The 18,853-nt window shown below is 45.6% G+C and overlaps 1 protein-coding gene across 3 annotated transcripts in view; it reads left to right on the forward strand.

Annotated features, from left to right (window-relative positions):
• Positions 1-2,281: 2,281 nt before the first annotated feature.
• GNG4 (G protein subunit gamma 4) overlaps positions 2,282-18,853 on the forward strand; it is a 34,174-nt gene continuing 17,602 nt past the window's right edge. The window contains exons 1-2 of one of the 3 annotated variants that reach the window (XM_075864296.1): positions 2,282-2,593; positions 2,950-3,091. The gene's annotated coding sequence lies outside the window, so the exon portion shown is untranslated. Of the gene's footprint in view, positions 2,594-2,627; positions 2,820-2,949; positions 3,092-18,853 lie in introns of those variants that run through there. The other 2 variants (XM_075864298.1, XM_075864297.1) reach the window with 2 other exon arrangements.

Here is an 18,853-nt window from a genome sequence, read left to right on the forward strand (position 1 = left end):
CATCTCGTTATGTAGGAGTTAGGGCACTTGTAATGTGGTGACAGAGCCCCTTAAAGAGAATTTCTAACCTCAGTTTGTACCATATCCTAAATGCTAGAGGACTCCTCTGCCAGGATTTTATCTAAACATGGCTGGCAAACACGTTTTTTCATATGAAGCCATCATCTTCCTGCTGCACATTCTGTTACGAGTTTTGTCCAACTTTTTCCTGGGACACTCTCTGACCTAAGAAACCTGTGATATACAAAGAAAGGACAAGATTAATAATGAAAAAAAGGTTGCTTGTCCTACCATGTTTCCTAGAAGGGCCCATGCCATCCAAAGTACCGGACTGGAGGATCTTGCTGGGTCCGATCGTTTGGCGTGTCCTGCTGCTACTCCTGTTACTTCCATGCTGGTTGCTTAGCGGAGAAGGAGCCATCTTGATTCAGACATAAAATAGGCCTAGGATTGGCTAGCGAGGCTCCCTGGCTACGACACGCTGTAGCCCCTCCACCCCGCTGTGGTCCACTGGAACGTAGACGCGTCACCTCTGTTAGGTGACGCACGCCTGTAACCGGAAGAAGTCACTGCAGTGTGCTGAAAGCAGCAAACACTGGCCACGTGTCCCGGCTCTGAGAGTTGCAACCTGGAGCTGGGGCTGACCCCAGGAGAAGCATTTCCCCCCAGAGGAGAACCCACCAGCGGCGGGATCATACCACCTCCGAAGAGGGAAGCGGTGACCGGAAGAGGAGGGAGTGACCAGCCCCAGGCTTAAAGAGAACCTTTCACCTCCCCATACATTTGCAGCTGAGTGCAGCGTGTAATGGGCAGGGCTGCACAAACCCTGGGGCACTTTACATTTTTTTCTACCCTCCTCCGTTATTTAGATACAAGTTAAACATGTATATAGGACTCCATTAGCTCAACACAGGCCAAAAGAGTGTCCCTTTAGCCTCCGTCGGGCTGGAATACGTCAGTGTGCCTTTTTTTTCTTTTTTAAAATGTACGGAACAGCGCAGTAGACTACGCTATTCTATCCTGCAGTGTATATATATATTTTTTTTTAAAGTAGTAGTCTATGGGTGACGTATGCACTGTATGACGTACGTCACAGGAATTAACGTATATAGGTCATGAGTTTTTCATGACGTATATGTTAAACAGATACCATGTTAGTCTATGGGGGACGTATGCTTAATAGTAGCATCTGTCACCCATAGACTACAATGGTATCCATTTAACGGACACGTCATCAACCCATGAAGTATCCGTTTAACGTCTACATTATAGTCTATGGTGACTATACATCATAGTCTATGCTTAACGTATATGTCGGGAGCTTTTCCTGGCGTATGCATTAAACTTAGGCCATACATGTGGGATTTCAACCTTTGCATTATTTGCAAATAATATACCAATAATTACATTTTATTTTCTCTAATTAGGTGTGTTTTTTTGTTTTTTTTATAAGTGTTGGAGCTCTGGCTTTCTGATACTGAGCTCCAAACCCACTGCTTTTCTTCACACGGCCAGAGCAACATGAAGAAATTGTCAGTCTGCAGAATTGGCCACACAGCCGTCTTCATTGAAGTCTATGGGATTTACGGGAAAAAAGGCAAGCAAGATGCTCCTTCGACTTCAATGGCGGAGCGGCTGGCCTGAACTGGCAAATAGGGTGCAGGTGCCACCTTTGGGATCCTCATCTATCAAGCATTTATGCTTACCACGTGGTTACTACTTTAATGCGAAAATGGGCTTGGTCCTTAAAAAGGTTACACAGAATATGGAAGATAGGCACAACCACATCCCTGAGGTAAAAAGTCTTAATCTCCATGTGACCCTATTATTGCCCCGTGATGACATATGTTAGACTATATACCAGGTCACATGCACAATATATTCTGGCTGTCCTGTTGAAATTTACCAACCAAATTCTAGGAACAGTATCCCATTGTATTCACACTAAAAATAGTGACCTACAACATGGCTCTCGTGCTCATTTATCAAAGAGTCGCACCATTTTCGTGTTTAGAAATGGAAAACCTGCGCTGTTAAGACAGCTCCTCCATTTTTTTTAAACATGATATGTTCTTTGTTAATATGGCATATCCTACATGAGGCAATCACTCTGGAGTACCCCAGGCAGTATTGCTCCTAACTAGATATCGGTACAGCTATGCCTGCAGCTTTATGTTATCTTTATCTATGGAGGCATCATTTTCTTCCCCTCAGCAATAACCAGCGCTCTCACATCCTTCTACCTTGTGGTACCAAGCCTAATACAATGAATAAGGAGGAGGCCCTGCAGAAATCTGGTCATTTATAGACGAGTTTTAGGAAATGAAGCCATTGATACAGGGATTCGCCGGCTCGGAAAGGGTCGCTCCGCCATGTGAGGAGGCTGCCAGGCTGAGGTGCTATTTCTGTGGCGGGCTGGATGAAGCGTGGGCGCACAGAACAGCGCGTTTCTATAGTGAATCAATTAGCAGCAGTGAAGCCCCCGCCGGTCTCAGGAAGTGCCCTGAGCGAGTCCCTGGCGGCGCTTCTGCTGCTATTTGTAGCACGTTCACTGCAGTCTTTACCGGCGACTTCTCCACCATGTTCTCGTCCGGTAAGTTGTGCCTGTCTATTGTGCCGCACACAGAACCACGGACAATAGAGAGACGCTAGAGGCGGGAGACTCCCCTCAGCTTCTAGCGTCCTATGGATCATGAAGTGACTGATGGTGTGAATGGACGAGGCTCAGCACAATAGAAGGCATAGGAAGAACGACGTGCTCCTCAGTGGCCTCATCCAGCACACTGCGGACACGTTCACATCATTGTAATTACATCACGGTTGGTTGGTAATTAGCTGCTGTATGAATTTTTGCCTCTACCGTCCGTACGGCAGCGCAGCCTTCCGTATCTAGGTCACCGAGTAGAAGCCTTTAATAACTAACACCGCTCGTGCTTTCTGCTTTTGCAGCTGGTTTTCCGTGGGTGGTTTATCATCAACATCATCAGTGCTAATTCAAGAACCGGCCAGCTGTGCATGAGTGAGAAGCAGCGTTACTACTCGGTGCTGGAGTGCAGCCGCCTGGATCCTACCACACGCACGGGCAGCTCTGGTGAGTCGAGTAATGTCATATTCACCTTCTATGTTTCTAATCGTCCTAATGCATGGCCTGCTGCCAGCCCCCACCCATTACCGAGGGTACGAGCTGTGCCCTATCGCTAGATATGAACGTGCATTACTCAACACTTTACAGTGGACGGCTCACTCACCAGTCTAGCGCCATATTTGTGAAATCTCGTGCTGACAGAGTGGAGTATATCAAACCAATCAGGTGACGGCTTTCATTTTCCGACTGGTAGAAGGAAAATGACAGCTGCATACTGGTTGGTTAGGCTATGCCTCCAATTTGAATACGTATTCTTATATGTTGTGAGTGGCATAAGCTTAGGTCTAGTTCATCTAGAGGAAGATTCGTCAAAATTGGTACAAAGGGAAAAATGTTGCCCATAGCAACCAATGAGATTGCTTTTCCATTTTGAAAAGACCATCTGAATAATGAGATCTGGAATCTGATTGGTTGCTATAGGCATCTGCTCTTTGTTTGGTCCAGTTTTGACAAATCTGTCTATATTCTCTCTATTTATTAGAAAATGAAAATTGATAACACATTAAAGAGGCTCTGTCACCAGATTTTGCAACCCCTATCTGCTATTGCAACAGATAGGCGCTGCAATGTAGATTACAGTAACGTTTTTATTTTAAAAAAACGAGCATTTTTGGCCAAGTTATGACCATTTTTGTAGTTATGCAAATGAGGCTTGCAAAAGTCCAAGTGGGTGTGTTTAAAAGTACAAGTCCAAGTGGGTGTGTATTATGTGCGTACATCGGGGCGTTTTTAATACTTTCACTAGCTGGGCGCTCTGATGAGAAGTAACATCCTCTTCTCTTCAGAACGCCCAGCTTGTGACAGTGCAGATCTGTGACGTCACTCACAGGTCCTGCATCGTGACGGCCACATCGGCACCAGAGGCTACAGATGATTCTGCAGCAGCATCAGCGTTTGCAGGTAAGTCGATCTTACCTGCAAACGCTGATGCTGCTGCAGAATCAACTGTAGCCTCTGCTGCCGATGTGGCCGTCACGATGCAGGACCTGTGAGTGACGTCACAGATCTGCACTGTCACAAGCTGGGCGTTCTGAAGAGAAGAGGATGTTACTTCTCTTCAGAGCGCCCAGCTAGTAAAAGTATTAAAAACGCCCCGATGTACGCACATAATACACGCCCACTTGGACTTGTACTTTTAAACACACCCACTTGGACTTTTGCAAGCCTCATTTGCATAATTACAAAAATGGTCATAACTTGGCCAAAAATGCTCGTTTTTTAAAAATAAAAACGTTACTGTAATCTACATTGCAGCGCCTATCTGTTGCAATAGCAGATAGGGGTTGCAAAATCTGGTGACAGAGCCTCTTTAAGGGGTTTCCGGATGGTGGATCCTATGTGTTTGACATATTTTTATTAATGTTCATGCATTTGTAAAAAAAAAAATTGTTTCATTGGTAAATACAGGGCATGATACTGTAATGTAAATACAACCGAGTGATCAATGGAAAAAAAAAAACCTGGGATTGGGTCTAAATTGCGGTAAAGCCTCATTATGAAACAGAAATCTTTTATTTATCTATTGTAAAACCTTAGCACACTGAGTAGTAGTATATGTCTAATGTGTAAAAAAATAAATGCAAAATTGCCCGCAGGGTGTAGTCACACTTTGTTGCAATTTTATACTTACCATAGAGACAGACCACTCAGCTGCTATGGGGCCCTTGTGGGGATCCACATCGCTTTGTTAAGGAGTGACAAAAACATGTGCATTAAGGGCCTTTTACACCGGCCGACACTGGGCCGGTGCAGCGAGCGCCGATCAACGAGACATCAGGGAGATGTGCGGCCGACAACGATAATATTTAACGTTTTTAAAACGATACGATCAGCAGATGATCGAGCTCATTCATCTGCTGATCACTGCCCTGTTTACATAGAGCAATTATTGGCAACGAGCGTTTTATGAATGCTTGTCTGCCCGATAATTGCCCAGTGTAAAACCCTCATTACTCCAGATGCCGAGTGCCATGGTAAAGGTGTGAAGGGGAAAACAAAGACCACGGCCCTTCTGTCCCGGGTGACAAAACCTGTCACCATAATGGGTTGTCAATTTCTATGTAAACGGCGCATACAGCTGTATGTCAGCTACTGACCCCCATTGTAAACACCTGTATACTGCGTCGTATACATTTTTTCCCTTTTATTAAAGAGTGGTAAATCATACAGACATCATATTAAGGCCTCATGCACACGAACGTAAAAACGCGCGTAATTACGGCACCATAGACTTCTATTGGCCACGGGTACCTCCCCGTATTCTTACGGGAAGGTTCCCGTGCCGTTGAAAAATATAGAACATGTCCTATTTCAGGCCGTGATAACGGCACGGGCAGGCCCATAGAAGTCTATGGGGCTCCCATAATTACGGGGGACTACGTGTATGCACCCGTAATTACGGGAGCGTTGCTAGGCGACGTCAGGGGATGGTCACTGTCCCGGGTGCTGAAAAAGTTAAACGATCGGCAGTAACTCTTTCATCACCATGGACAGACTACCGATCACAATATACATCAACCTGTAAAAAAAACGTTCATACTTACCCAGAACTCCCTGCTTCTTCCTCCAGTCCGGCCTCCTGGGATGACGTTTCAGCCCATGTGACTGCTGCAGCCAATCACAGGCTGCAGCGCTCACATGGACTGCCGCATCATCCAGGGAGGTCGGGCTGGATGTCAAGAGAGGGACGCGTCACCAAGACAACGGCTGGGTAAGTATAAATTTCTTTTACTGCGGAAAGAGCTGCCCCTTCTCATTATCCTGCACTGATAGGGAGAAAGGGCTGCCGATTAGTGCAGTGCAATTTTGCAGCGAAAACGTGCCCGTAAATACGGATGGAATACTGGTGACACCGGACCTGTATTTACGGGCACGGGTCCATAAATACTGATACAATACGGGTCGAATACGTGTGACCAAGGACCCGTATTTATGGGAGGAAAAAAATATGTTCGTGTGTATGAGGCCTGTAATATAAATTTGAAAAATTACATTTGTGATCCATAATGAACTAGAGTGAAATGGTATGAGAGAGTCTGTCTGTCAAAAGTAAAATCAACATTTGTTGTGTCACATAGAGGCTCTCATTCTCCAGGAGTGGACAGTCCTGTAAGCTCACTAGCGCCCCCTCTCAGGGTGATCAGAATTTGTGGGATTCAACACCTATTTGAATTCCCTGCCTGAAGGCAAAACTTACTTCTGTATACTTACCCTGTATACCGCAGCATTTTTACTAGGCTGATTGATAGACCATTAAAAGGGTAATTGCAACTTAGCCATAAATATCTGATAGATGCGGGTTCTAGCTCTGGAACCTGCACCTATATTGAGAACGAGGGGCACCCGACGCCGTTTCGCCTGGTGCGGCGGCCACAAGCTGACTATTCCAGACAAGGACTAGTGGAGCCGGGTCCTACTTCCCTGCTTTCTCCCTGCCTCTTTTATCCAAGGTTGAGAATGCGCAGGAGGACGCTCTGTCAGCGACAGCAGGAGAAGTGACAGCTGGTACTGCGTGAGCGCTGCTTCTTCTTCAACTGTCAGTATCATGTTACAGGCTGCGCACAGGCAGTCTATCCAGCAGTCCGAGAAGATGCAGTGGGATAGCATTTTTAGACGTCTTCTTTGACATGTGCTGTTCATTGCTTACCTGCTAAATAACCCCATCCTTCCTACCATAAAAGGATGTCATAAGATACATCTAAAAAAACATATAGAAGTGAAATATGCCTATAATTGTTGACAAGCAGCTAATTTATTCACTGGGTAGAGTGTAAAACAAAATACATACCATCTTACAGTATAGTTCCTTCAGGCAGTTGTGAGTATTTATTTTTTAGAATGTACATGCTGAGAAGGGCCTAGTGGGACTATACTGTAAGGTGGAAGCACACAACAACGCTGGCAGCAGAGGGAGATAAGAGAGAGGTGGGGGAGCAGAGACTTGGACAAAGGAAAATAGCAACTGTAGGTGGATGCCATATCAGCCAACCCACTGCACTGGTCCATCTGCGCACAGAGGGGGGAGAATCGGAGGCACAAATAAGGTAAGAATGTTTAAAATCATACAAGTAGGTTTTTTTGTTGGTTTTAACCCTTTAGGTTCACTCACCGCAGAGCCAGGGGTCAGGGCAGACGGTCGCCCGATGAACAGGCAAAAGATCAGGGCAGACAGCGAAGTTCAAACAGGGTCAGTAACCGTAAATCCAATAGGTAACACAGAACAGCAGTATTAGCATGCTAGACTAAAGAATCTAATTGCTCAGGCAAAGAGCAATGGGGATGGGAACCTTCGGTACCCAAGAAAGCTGGGTCTATTAGGCGCTTGCTGGCCCTTTTAAGAATGTGAGAGTCAGTGAGCCCTCTCTAGTGGGCAGCAGAGGAACTTTAGGAGAGTGGTGGTGGGGAAGGCAGCATGGGCAGAGGAGTGGCGTTGGCCATGAATAAGAGGACGCCGGGGAGCTGTGAGTATATGGCAATGTAAGGCAGCGGCCAAGGACGTGGTTATTACAGAAAACAGCAGTTCTTGCATTGTTTTTTCTTTTTTTACTGTGTTCACCGCACAGGTTAAATAATGTCGTTTTATAGTTTGGGTCATTATGAACGATAATGATACCAATTACGTGTAGATATTTTTTTTTTTTTTAAGTAAAGCATTTTCCAAGTTGTCTCCATGACAGTACACCTGAGATTGCCTTCTGATATGGACAGGAAAAACACAGTGGTTAAAAGCCCCACCCTTAGAGATTCTGGGAGTTTCTTTTGTGCTCCTGGTCTATTTTACTAAAGTTACCGTTTTATTTTTTTGTGGCCCTGGTTGGATTCCATCAGGCGCTTCTTCCCCCTCCTCGTGGTGGCCGGTGTTCTGTAGTGCAGCTTCTCCCAACAGTGTTTCCCCCCATCAGCAAGTGCCCATGGCAGGTCTAATGTGGGAGGCAAACTGGGACCGTATCAACTCTTTGTCATGCTTCTGGTCCCAACGACTACAATGTCCAATGCTAGTGGCGTGCTATAATGACGTCAGACTTCCATTGCTAGGATGCCCTGGAGGATGCAAAAAAACGACGGGAAGCCGTAAATTCAAACTTGTCCAGAGTGTAGAAAGATCCAACCTTCTCTACTAGGAGTTCTCTAAGACTGCAGCATGAGCGCTCCATCCAACCCAGGCCCTGACTCTGCTGAGCCTTCCGGGGTCCAGTGAATAGCCTGACTAGGATTTTTTTCTGTTCTCAAGTCTGTGGCTGAACATTCTTTCCCTTGCTTATTTCAGGGAGACAAGAATTTATCTGCTTCATACCTTAAGCCAGGGGTCTCAAACTCGGCCGGGTAAGTGGGCCGCATATAGAAAAAAAGGGGAAGTTGATGGGCCGCATTACTTTCAAATTTGATACAATACAAAATTATTGTTAATCAATTAGTTATTTGAACTACTATAACACTATATTACTATAATAATAATACTACATTAGTATAATAATACCGCTAGGTTTAAAATTTGAGATATTTCTCCACGTGCTTATTTCAACAATCCAGCTTTCCAGTTTAAGTGTCGCTAAATGCAGTCCGGCGGCTCAGTTAGCACACAAGTCAAGATTGGGCAGCCCCTTTTTAGATAGTGCCGCAGTGCCCTCTGTGGTTGCTGCCGCAGTGCCCTCTGTGGATGCTGCCGCAGTGCCCTCTGTGGATGCTGCCGCAGTGCCCTCTGTGGATGCTGCCGCAGTGCCCTCTGTGGATGCTGCCGCAGTGCCCTCTGTGGATGCTGCCGCAGTGCCCTCTGTGGATGCTGCCGCAGTGCCCTCTGTGGATGCTGCCGCAGTGCCCTCTGTGGATGCTGCCGCAGTGCCCTCTGTGGATGCTGCCGCAGTGCCCTCTGTGGATGCTGCCGCAGTGCCCTCTGTGGATGCTGCCGCAGTGCCCTCTGTGGATAATGCAACACACCCCAAGATAAGGCCACAGTGCCCTCTGTAGATGAGGCCACCGTGCCCTCTGTAGATGAGGCCATAGTGCCCTCTGTAGATAATGCAACACACCCCTAGACAATGCCAGTGTCCTCTTCAGATACTGTCACACACCCACTTGTAGAGGCTGCCCCGGTGCCCTCTGTAGAGGCTGCCCCGGTGCCCTCTGTAGAGGCTGCCCCGGTGCCCTCTGTAGAGGCTGCCCCAGTGATATCAGGGGCTTGCCCAGAGCTGGAGTCCCAGACAGAGCGTTAGTAGGCTCTTCCTGTGACTCCAGCTGACATCATTGTCGATGTATGGACAGCGATGTCAGAGGCTTCCGCAGAGCCGATAATAGCGCTCTGCCCGGGACTCCGCTCTGGGGAAGACCCTGACACACTGTCCATATATGGGCAGCGATGTCATGGAATTCCACAGAGTCCCGGAGCAGAGCCGACCCAGCGCTCTGCTTGGGACTCCGGCTCTGGGGAAGCCCCAGACATCGCTGTTCATATGTGGACAGCGATGTCAGGGAATTCCACAGAGTCCAGGAGCAGAGCAGACACCAGCGCTCTGCTCCGCTCTGGGCAAGACCCTGACACACTGTCCATATATGGGCAGCGATGTCAGGGAATTCCACAGAGTCCCGGAGCAGAGCCTGAACTAGCGCTCTGCCCGGGACTCCGGCTCTGGGGAAGCCCCAGACATCGCTGTTCATATGTGGACAGCGATGTCAGGGAATTCCACAGAGTCCCGGAGCAGAGCCGACACCAGCGCTCTGCTCGGGACTCCGGCTCTGGGGAAGCCCCAGACATCGCTGTTCATATGTGGACAGCGATGTCAGGGAATTCCACAGAGTCCAGGAGCAGAGCAGACACCAGCGCTCTGCTCCGCTCTGGGCAAGACCCTGACACACTGTCCATATATGGGCAGCGATGTCAGGGAATTCCACAGAGTCCCGGAGCAGAGCCTGAACTAGCGCTCTGCCCGGGACTCCGGCTCTGGGGAAGCCCCAGACATCGCTGTTCATATGTGGACAGCGATGTCAGGGAATTCCACAGAGTCCCGGAGCAGAGCCGACACCAGCGCTCTGCTCGGGACTCCGGCTCTGGGGAAGCCCCAGACATCGCTGTTCATATGTGGACAGCGATGTCAGGGAATTCCAGAGTCTCGGAAAAGAGCCGATACTAGCGGCTCTGTGTCCCGCGGGCCGCAGATGACAGCCCCAGGGGCCGCATGCGGGCCGCGTGCTTGAGACCCCTGCCTTAAGCCCTTATGTGAAGTGTGTACGACTAATGATATTAGAGATGATACGCTGGATTTCTTGGATTATATTAAATCTCTTATTAGAGAGAAAAAAATCAACTTAAATTTGTCGTCTAAAATCCCTCCCCCATTTTGTGTACTTCAGGTACCTAAACGGAAAAAAAACGTCTGCACAGGGGTCTGAATCCATCTCTAATGACAGCAAAGGTCCCTCTGAAATTGAAGATGGAGAAAAAATGTATTCCTCTTATGGCTTGGATAGTGATTATAAAAAAATCTTGTTTAACTCAGAGGATATTGGTGAGCTTTTAAAGAGGCTCTGTCAACAGATTATAAGTGCCCTATCTCCTACATAATCTGATCGGCGCTGTAATGTAGATAACAGTGGTTTTTATTTTGAAAAACAATAATTTTTTAGCAAGTTATGAGCAATTTTAGATTTATGCTAATTAGTTTCTTAATAGACAACTAAGCGTGTTTTTACTTTTTACCAACTGGGCGTTGTGATGAGAAGTGCATGACGCTGACCAATCAGTGACGAATCAGCGTCACACACTTCTCATTGTTCCAGCCCATTGTTACATTATGATTGTTCAGTGAAGGAAGCTGGGCTGGAACAATGAGAATTGTATGACGCTGATTGGTCACTGATTGGTCAGCGTCTATTAAGAAACTAATTAGCATAAATCTAAAATTGCTCATAACTTGCTAAAAAATGATCGTTTTTCAAAATGAAAACCACTGTTATCTACATTACAGCGCCGATCAGATTATGTAGGAGATAGGGCACTTATAATCTGGTGACAGAGCCTCTTTAAGGGCAACTTTAAAAATTTAACTCCCCAAAAAGCCAAGGTCTATTAAGGAATACATTTTTGGGAGGCTGGGAGAATGTCGTAGACGTGTATTTCCCATGCATGAAATTATCAAGGCAGAATGGCACAAACCAGAGAAGGGGTCCTTCATCTCAAGAGGTCTTAAAAGATGTTACCCATTTGTCTAACTGACTCCTGGGATACTATTCCTAATGTTGATATCCTGGTAGCAAAGTGTACTTCTCTTCCATTCAAGAATTCTTCTCAGCTGAGAGACCCAATGGACTGTAAAGCTGAACTTGCTTAAAAAACCTAGGAGACGGCATCTGCCTTTTTCAAGCAAGCTGTTGCCGTGACTTGCGTATGTAGAATTCTTAATGTCTGGCTACCCCAAGGGATCAGGTCTTGGAATCCTTTCCCGTTCTAAAAATGGCAACTAGGTTTCTTGCAGATTCCGTTGTAGAGTCCGTCAGATTATCTGCCCGTACTGCGGTTCTGTCCAACTCTACTCGGGGAGTGCTATCGATAAAACATTGATCGGGTGACATGTCTTCTAAAAATAGGCTTTGCTCTTTACCTTTTCACGGCCAGTTCGTCTTCGGAAAAGATTCCGAAGAAGGCCTCAGACCTGAAAAAAAGTTTCCCATAAGAGACCACAAATAAGGAAATGGTTTTTTTCCAATGGTTCAAGACCATTTGAATAGGATGAAAAAGGAGGCAGATGGAGATATGGTAAAGGCAGTAGGGGAAGGAACTTCCTTTTAATGATGCAGTCAAACAATGATGCCAGCTGCGTGGGGGCAAGACTCAAAGCATTTGCCAAGCAATGGTGTCTGATATCCCGAAATCCTTGGATAAACAACATTGTCAAAGAAGGATACCGGATGGAGTCCTGCCCCCTCAAAGATTCTGCCATACAGATATATCTTCTATACAACCACTAGAAGGAGTTCAAGACCTGATTTCGCCTGGTTGCATTTCACCCCTAAGAACAAGGGAAGGGTCACTATTCCAGATTGGTTTCTTTACAAGGAACAAACAGGAAATACAGGACGATAGATTTGAAATCTCTCAACTGGTTTGTGACCTACAGGAAGTTCAAAATGGAAACCATAAAAACCGCGGTGAAGCGGATCAGAAAGGGAGCAGTAATTGCTACAATGGATTTAAAAGATGCTTATTACCATCTTTCCATTCACCAGTCTTCACAACAATTTCAGTGATTTGTGGTGAAAACAAGTAAGGCAATTAACCCCATAATGCCGAAGGTATTTGAAACCTTAATGACCAAGCAATTTTTTTGTTTTTCAATCGTCTCATTCAAAGGGGGGATTCACACGAGCGTGTATTCGGTCTGTGCGGGCCGCGTGGTTTTCACACGGCACGCATGGACCAATACAAGTCTATGGGGCAGTACAGATCGTCCGTGCTTTTTGCGCAGCGTTTGTCTGCTGCGCAAAAAGCGCGACAGGTTCAATAACTCTGCGTATTTTGCGCATCACGCACCCATTGAAGTCAATGGGTGCGTGAAAACCACGCATGCCGCACGGAAGCACTTCCGTGCGAACTGCGTGATTCGTGCACCAGCTGTCAAAAGGATGAATGTAAACAGAAAAGCACCACGTGCTTTTCTGTTTCCGAACATCCAAACGGAGTGTCTTTGCGATGAGCGAAGCCGGACAAGCGAACCGAACTTCACCGGGTTCGGCCGAACTCGGCAAAAAAATTATCGGTACGCGACGTCAGGAGATAGTCACTGTCCATGGTGCTGAAAGAGTTAAACTGTTTCAGCACCATGGACAGTGACTTCCGATCCCAATATACATGAACCTGTAGAAAAAAAAACGAAGTTCTGACTTACCGATAAATCCCGGCTTCTTCCTCCAGTCTGACCTCCCGGGATGACAATTCAGTCCAAGTGACAGCTGCAGCCAATCACAGGCCAAGCACAGGCTGCAGCGGTCACATGGACTGGCGCGTCATCCAGGGAGGTGGGTCCCGATGTCGAGAGGCGCGTCACCAAGGACGCGTCACCAAGGACGCGTCACCAAGGCAACGGCCGGGAAGTTCTCGGTAAGTACGAACTTTTTCTTTTTTTTCAACAGGTTTTTCGATATTGTGTTCGGCATTCACTGTCGAGGGTGCTGAAAGAGTTAGCTCTTTCAGCACCTTGGACAGTGACGGCCGTCGACTAGCCTCATCTCTATGATGGCGGCTGCGCGAAAATCACGCAGCCGCGCATCAGACACGGATGACACACGCAGCTGTCAAATGGTTTTTGCGCGCGCAAAACGCAGCGTTGTTTGCGCGCGCAAAAACGCAACGTCCGTCTGTATCTCCCCAAAGAGCTATAACTTTTTTTATTTTTTAGTCGACATAGCTGCATGAGGACTTTTTTTTTTTTTTTTTTTTGCAGGACAAGTTGTATTTTTTAATAGCACCATTTTGGGGTACATATAATTTATTTAACTTTTTATTGATTTTTTTTTTTTTGGTGGGGTAGTGTAAAAAAAATAAATGGAAATTTCACCGATTTTTTTTCTTTTGCATCTTAAATTTACACCGTTTATTTGGTATAAATAACATAATAACTTTATTCAGCGGTCGCTACGATTATGGCGATACCATATTTATATAGGTTTTTTTATGTTTTACTACTTTAACACAGTAAAAACACCTTTTTTTTTCAAAATTATTTGTTTTTGTGTCGCCATATTTTAGGTGTCGTAACTTTTTTTTTATTTTTCTGCCGATGCAGCTGTGTGAGAGCGTTTTTTTTTTTGCAGGACGACTTCTTGTTTTTATTGGTACCAGTTTGGAATACATGCGACTTTTTGATCACTTTTTCTAAAAAATATTTTTAGACAGGATGAACAGAAAATAGCAATTCTGGCATTGTTTGTTTTTGTTTTTTTTACGGTGTTCACCGTGCGGGTTAAATAATGTAATTGTTTTATAGTTGGGGTCGTTACGGCAATACCAAATATGTGTAACTTTTTTCCATAATAAAGTATTTTGTAAGGGGGAAAAAAGTGAGTACTTCATTTTTTTTTTACTTGGGACTTTTATTTATTTTAAACTTTTGTAACTTTTTTTTTTTTTTAGTCCCACTAGGGGACTTTAGTTATAATATTGCATTGTATTATTGCCTATCAGTGTAAAACTGACAGGCATCTGTTAGGCCATGCCTCTGGCATGCCCTAACAGGCCGTCACTAGACCTGGGGGCCTTGTTAGGGCCCAGGCTGCCATAGAAACCCCAAGATTTCATCGCGGGATGCCAGTGCGGTGAGAGGGAGCCCCCTCCCTCTATAACCACTAAGATACGACGATCGTTATTGAGCGCCACATCTGAGGTGTTAAATATGATCGGAGACCACCGCTAGTGGTTTCCGATCGTTGCCCTGAAGCCAGATGCTGTTGGTAATAGCCCTGGTTTCAGGAGCACCCCACACTATGCGGGAAAAGTTCTTCTGAAGTGCCGCCGTGAAAAGGCAGCGCTTCAGAAGAACTACCCCAAGCGGCCGCCATAAAGAGGCCATACGGCAGTCGATAAGGGGTTAAAGGGAATGTGTCGCGAATGAAACGTTTTTTTTTTAAAAGTTTTATTCTGTATTTATTTTTTTTTCTTCCACATGGTGGAAAGTATTAAAAATTATATAAGAATTTGACGTGTTTTCCTATGTTGGCCACCAGAGGGAGCACTTCCCAGAATTACAGCAAGCTGAATAAGGCAAAGCAACCTGACTCACAGCTGCTGTAAATGTGGGAGGGAATCTCACCCCCCTCCTACAAGCCTGGAAAAGGTGTCTTCAAATTGCTAAGCGGTGTCCGGCTGCCGTTTTGGGTGTGATTGTACAAATGGCAGCTGGCAGAATCTATAGGACACACCAAAAGGCTAAGGGTATGTTCACACGCTTACTAAACAAAGGGAAAACAGCTCCTGATTTTCAGCCATTTTTTAATCAAACTCGTGTTTTTGGCTACGTATTTTACGGCCGTTTTTGGAGCTGTTTTTCTATAGAGTCAATTAAAAACTGCTCCAAAAGTGTCCCAAGAAGTGATATGCACTTCTTTTTGGCGGACGACTTTTTACATGCCAGTTTTGGAAAACGGCCGCATAAAAAACGCCCCGTTGGAACAGAACGCCGTATTTCCCATTGAAACCAATGGGCAGATGTTTTGGAGGCATTCTGCTTCTGATTTTTCAGCCGTTTTTCGGGACGTTTACGGCCCGAAAAACTGCTGAAAACACTGCGTGTGAACATACCCTTAGAATGATGAAAGTGAAGTGAATGACTTTTTAGTTGACCGGTTCACATGGCGTGTATTTGACAGGTTTTGGTTTTTTTTCGCATTTTACATGCCTCCTGCTAAATGTCTTTATCTCTCCATCCTCCTGACAGTCTCCTCCAGCGTCACCACATAATCTTGCTGACAGTCTCCTCCAGCGTCACCACCCAATACTGCTGACAGTCTCCCACCCAATACTACTAACAGTCTCCTCCAGCATCACCACCCAATCTTGCTGACAGTCTCCTCCGCAGTAGAGGAGACAGTCACACCACTCTGTGATAGGAATAACCATCTGCTGCTGACAGTCTCCTCCCCGACCTACTGCTGACGGATACCTCACCTCCTCACCCGATTACAGTCCGCACACCGTCCACACTGACAATACATCTAGCGACAGGGGGGAGGGACGCCTGCTGGGGGTCACGAGAGCGGGGGTCTGTGAGAGAGGGAGAGGGACAGACCGAGACCCACACACCTCACCTGCAGTGCAGCCTGTCTTCATAATGGCACCTGCTATTTCCCTACAAACCAGCTTCTCTGCTGTGTGACTCTGAACTGCGTCTGCGCAGTACAGAGCCAGAAGGCAGAATCAATGAATGGCCCCCCTTTGTGTATGAAGAATTAAATAAAGTCAATATAATATTTTATTAAATAAAAACACATAAATTATAAAAAAAAAATAAAAAATCATGACACTGTCCCTATAAGCATCTCTAGTTTGTTAGCCTTCCTTTTGGGATCTCATCAGCCCTGCCCAAAATTACAAAAATCATGGCAGCAGTAGTTTCCATTTTGCATAGTCTAGACGACATACTGATCGTGGCCGAAGCAAAAACACAACTCCGCTCACCTACATTCCACCATTCATCTTCTGAAGTCACTGGGCCGGATCATCAACTGAGAAATATCCGAGCCATCTCCCAATCCCAGGAAGATCTTTCTAGGCATTCCACTGGACTGGAAAAGGCTGGGTCTAGACCTTTGTTTTGTAGTGAGCGATAAATCGCGGTTCGTAGGAATGCCTTAGACAAGGGCTAATTATCTCACTACCCAAAAAAACTGTGATATTGCTGTCCATAGGAAAGCGTTGAGTAGTTTGAAAATCTCTTTTGCAAAATCGCTCCAGTTAAGAGATTTGCTAGCGATTTAATTTTTAATCGCTACATGCTGGAATTCCAGAGGCACACACTTGTCTGGAGCGATTTTAAAGAGCTTTTCAAGCTACTCAATGCATTTCTTTGGACAGTGATTTATCACAGCAATTTATTTTTATTTTTTGGGAGATAATTAGCTCTAGCCTAATGCATTCCTATGTACAGCAATTTATTACTGACTACAAAAAAAGTCTGTCTTGACCCAGCCTTAAACAATGTTCGTTCCTTTCAGATGCCAACAACTGACCAGAAACGTCCTAAAGCGAAGACCTTCCTTTTCCAGAACCGCTATGACCTATCTCAGGCAGTTGACAACTTGCATCTCTGCAGTCGCTTGGGCACATTCCGTACCTTTAATGACCACCATGGAAAGGCCTATTGGCGATAATTAAGGAGTCAAACTATGTTTTTATTGTTTTGAAAAAGCCAAGCAAGCGGTGTATGCGCTCATAGAGTTACTTGCTCGGCTTTTCGAGGAAAGCCGTTCAGACACTAAGTGGCCCAGACCCCACATGGGTGCTTTTGCCACTTTATTTTAGCAATCGGTAGTGGTCTCAGTGCTCGGATCACCACCGATCAAAGCTTCCGACATGTCAAAAGTTTTTTAAAAGTTTAGTTACACTTTTAAGATCACTTCAAGAGCACAATGAGCAATCCTGAAAAAGGTGAGACCGCACCTAAGGGTATGTTCACACGGCTTATTTTCGGCCGTTTTTCTGGCCGTAAATGCCCGAAAAATCAAAAGCAGAACGCCTCCAAACATCTGGCCGTTGATTTCAATGGGAAAAACGGCATTCTGTTCCGATGGGCCGTTTTTTTACACGGCCGTTTTGAAAAGCGGTCGCGTAAAAAAACGGCCGCAAAAAAGAAGTGCAGGACACTTCTTGGGACATTTTTGGAGCTGTTTTTCATAGACTCGATTGAATAAAGCTCCAAAAACGGCCGTAAAAAACGCAGCGAAAATCGCGAGTGGCTTAAAGAGGCTCTGTCACCAGATTTTGCAACCCCTATCTGCTATTGCAGCAGATAGGCGCTGCAATGTAGATTACAGTAACGTTTTTATTTTTAAAAAACAAGCATTTTTGGCCAAGTTATGACCATTTTTGTAGTTATGCAAATGAGGCTAGCAAAAGTCCAAGTGGGCGTGTATTATGTGCGTACATCGGGGCGTTTTTAATACTTTTACTAGCTGGGCGCTCTGACGAGAAGTATCATCCACTTCTCTTCAGAACGCCCAGCTTCTGCCAGATCACGCTGTGACATCACTCACAGGTCCTGCATCGTGTCGGACGAGCGAGGACACATCGGCACCAGAGGCTTCAGTTGATTCTGCAGCAGCATCGGCGTTAGCAGGTAAGTCGATGTAGCTTCTTACCTGCAAACGCTGATGCTGCTGCAGAATCAACTGTAGCCTCTGGTGCCGATGTGTCCTTGCTCGTCCGACACGATGCAGGACCTGTGAGTGACGTCACAGCGTGATCTGGCAGAAGCTGGGCGTTCTGAAGAGAAGTGGATGATACTTCTCATCAGAACGCCCAGCTAGTAAAAGTAGTAAAAACGCCCCGATGTACGCACATAATACACGCCCAGTTGGACTTTTACTTTTAAACACACCCACTTGGACTTTTGCAAGCCTCATTTGCATAACTACAAAAATGGTCATAACTTAGCCAAAAATGCTCGTTTTTTAAAAATAAAAACGTTACTGTAATCTACATTGCAGCGCCTATCTGCTGCAATAGCAGATAGGGGTTGCAAAATCTGGTGACAGAGCCTCTTTAAAAAAATGTCTGAAAATCAGGAGCTGTTTTCCCCTGTAAACCGCTCTGTATTTTCAGACGTTTTTGAGTTTGTGTGTGAACATACCCTAAGGGTAACAGCGAAAGACCTACTTAAGACTCTCTAAAAGAAGTTTCTGCAGTTGTAATGTGTCAACTATTAGAAAAACATTGAACAAAAATTGTGTTTATGGAAGGACAACACAAAGGAAGCAGCTTCTGTCCAAAAATAAATAAATGGTGGCCCGTCTCAAGTTTGCCACCTGAATGTTCCACAATTCTTCTGGTAAAAATGTTCTATGGACAGATGAGACCAAAGTGGAACTTTTCAGCACAAATGCACAATGCTACGTTTGGAGGAAAAAGAAAACTGCACAGCGAAACCTCATTCCTACTGTGAAGCATTGTAGAATGCGTATCATGGTTTGGGGACTCGACCTGGATGTCTTGTGATCATTATGGGAAAC

This window comes from Rhinoderma darwinii, chromosome 4, assembly GCF_050947455.1.
Source record: "Rhinoderma darwinii isolate aRhiDar2 chromosome 4, aRhiDar2.hap1, whole genome shotgun sequence".
Classification (NCBI taxonomy): domain Eukaryota; kingdom Metazoa; phylum Chordata; class Amphibia; order Anura; family Rhinodermatidae; genus Rhinoderma; species Rhinoderma darwinii.